This window comes from Aphanomyces astaci (assembly GCF_000520075.1).
Source record: "Aphanomyces astaci strain APO3 unplaced genomic scaffold supercont1.100, whole genome shotgun sequence".
Taxonomy (NCBI): Eukaryota; Oomycota; class Saprolegniomycetes; order Saprolegniales; family Verrucalvaceae; genus Aphanomyces; species Aphanomyces astaci.
Window position 1 is genome coordinate 229,545 of NW_009798363.1, and position 3,411 is coordinate 232,955.

The following is a 3,411-nucleotide window of genomic DNA, read 5'->3' on the forward strand; positions in this document are numbered from 1 at the left end:
TGGACAGACAGCTCTGACTCGATTGACATAATTATCTGAGACTTTGGATTGGATAGTAAGTTCCTAAATATGTTGCTTTTCATGGTTTATAATTGGTTGTTGACTTTTTTTTGTCAAATCAGAGGCATCAAAACTGAATCAATCACTTATTTTCGGATTCAAGTTTTGCCTAACCAATCACTTATTTTCGGATGGAGGTAGTATTTAACTCAACAATGGAATATGAATGGAGCCGAATCGCTTGCATGTGTATACTGCTCGCTTTGAGCCGTTTTATGTCGTGCTACGAAGTTGCAAGCCGTGGACGTTGGTGCTTGAGCCGTAGATGTGTTGCTTGTGTTGGTTTTCACTCTTTCGGGCGTAAAGGATTTACTTTTCATGAAATATATAGGTGGTCAGGTGAAATATATTTTCAAAAGGTGAAATTATCCGTTGGTTGGGTGAAATATATCGGGGGTTGGGTGAAATATATTGAAAAAAAGCTGAAATTAAACGCAAAATGGTGTAGTAACGTTACCCTAACAGTAAATAGACAAGAGGTCAGGCAATCCGGGATTTGAATCCGCGTCATACTCCCGGACATCAAATACTCTAACCAGTGCCCCGCGGCGTCAACAGTTATCACATAAATTGAACCATCGAACCAAATAATATAAAATAATCGTTTGTTCAAACTGCGAAAATGAAGCTCCTGCTGTTAACTATAATATTTTTGGTATTTCGAAGTTCTTAACCCAATCACATTTCGATTTCATGCCAATTCCGATGTATCAAGTGTCTCATAAAATTTGTCGTTGTCTCTAATAAGCTTAGAAGCCAATCCAAAAATTGATAAAATGTATGGAGGCCAAAGTTGGTCATCATGTACATTGCAAAAAAAAGGCCCCTAATCGAACCATTTTGCACAAAATGACAGACTTTGGGGCCTTCGAAAATCGCTAATATTGTCGATTTGATACAAATTTGGGGAGGGGGTGCAATCGAATTGCGCCGACCAAACCGATCCACAATCGCTCGGATTGGTTCAATTTCATTGAGAAGGTTTTGATTGGTTAATAATTTTGAGCTTTTCTGAAGTAGCCAATCAAATCGATTTAAATTCCAACGAGAAACCACGCCACAACACGAAATTTCACTCGAAAACACAATAATGGGGTGACAAAATACTTCTTTCCAATTTTGTTGCCATTTTACGGCCATGATTGATTGGATGTAAATCGTGGCCAACATAGTATTGCACCAAGGGCTTTCACTGGCACCCGTGGCCAAGATCCAAGCCGAGGCCCGTCGTTGCGTATATTTAACACCCAACGGGGTCGACCGTCAGATCTCTAACGTAAATGACCAATTTATGATCACTTTTTCGGAGTAGTCACCGTAGAATTCGCATATCTCGGCTCACAGGACGACTTTTCACATTTTTGTGAAGTGATTCTTAACAACCGAACACAGAGCTTTCAATTCATAATCAAATTATTACATTTGAAGATGTACTCTTAATACAAAAAGCCGACTTTCCAAGCAAGTTTACTCTATTTTTGAGGACTAATTTATGATCACTATTTTAACCTTGAACTGTCTATACCTTGATGCATACAAATTATGCGGATAGGGTATGCATCATGGTCAGGTAATATATAAGTTTACAAGGTTATTGTCGATTTGATACAAATTTGGGGAGGGGGTGCAATCGAATCGCGCCGACCAAACCGATCCACAATCGATCTGATTGGTTGAATGTCATTGAGAAGGTTTTGATTGGTTAATAATTTTGAGCTCATCTGAATTAGCCAATCAAATCGATTTAAATTCCAACAAAAAACCACGCCACAACACGAAATTCCACTCGAAAGCACAATATGTATTTCAAGAATATTTGGTGGGACAGTTCCAACACATGGTCCGGATAACCTGTTCCAATCGTTTCATTTTTGGACTGCCTGTGATGCGCATAGCCATGGCATCTGCGCGCGTGAAAGTATGGGGTAAGGATAATGCTTGGGTACAGTTAGACGGCGAATACGGTAGGTCTGTGTCGTCTTCGACACCTGTGATTTCCCTGACAAGCACCCATACTATCCATGATACTAGTAAGCATTTAGCAATTTTAGGTTATCTGCGGGGCAGGGCAAGGAACTTACCCATTTTCAAGTCCAATGTCCGGATGATTCGGCATGGTTAGCGTGTGTAATGTATCGAGTTCATTCAGTATAATCTATTGGAGGCTTTGGGGTCAAAAAATACCCCGACGTGATTGGCTCAATGGGAGTGATCATAAATTGATACAGTGATCATAAATTGGTCATTTACGTTAGTCACTCCTTCTTCAGCAACACCAGTGCCCACACATATGAGTGGTGACTGGGGCTCCCGCACTGTGGTTATCTGTGTTCGTGTTGGTCCCCAATATTCAACCTCAGAGATGTGTTGATAGCGTAGGATCAATGATTGGCTGGTGATGCGATAATTTCAGCCAGTTCTATATCAGAAAAAAGCTTCATTTCCGCATGTGCGATGCAGAACTTTGATGGGAATACATAGGCTAGGAATGACGACGCGGAATGGGGAACAAGTGCACATCACAACCTGCACCGCGGCAGCTAACTACAGATAGCGGCATCTCATGCGCATGTGCACCATGTGCGCGGAAAACTACAAATTCTGCCTCCACCATCGCGTTTTCGTCCTCTGTACTCCATGTAGGTTTCGCACATGCGCACATGTGCGAGCGCAACATGTATTGTGCTTTGCACCTTTTTTGGCAATTCCAGGGCTAAATTCATTGTTTAAAAATTCTCAGGCTTAAATAACGTTTAAAGTAACTTGAATAACGGTTGGGTGCGTTGTTTACAGTTAACATTACTTCATCAAATGCGATGATTGGTTGGTTTGAAGGTGGTTTTACAGGCACTTTCGTAAAACAAGTGGTTTGCCGTTTTCATTCTGGCAAATTGTTAAACGTCAACACGTCAAGGTGCTTGTCGCAATGAAACTGAAGCAGATATGGCCATACCGGTATACATGACCTCCCATCCGTGATCACTACAAACATTAAAGTTAGATGGGCAGGTTGCAGTAGCAGACAGATGAGTAGTTGAGGGGAGAACCGGTAGTGAATTAATTCTGACGACAGAGGAGGAACTAGCTCTAGATGTGCCAGTTCCTCCAACAGCCAATCAAATCCTAGATTATGATTGGTCACGACATCCTGTGATGTTCCGTGACAACTCTGCGCTGTCTTCTACTCTGAGGAAAAGCCTCTAGAAGGCACAAAAACCTCCTACACAGCTAGCAGACACTGCTACCTGACTGACAGGGCAGTGGTGATGTTCTCTAGCAGAACAGGGTGTTCTGACTGCCTCCCAACAGCGCCACGCACTGTCAACCGGAATCAGGTGCCCAGAGTGCAGA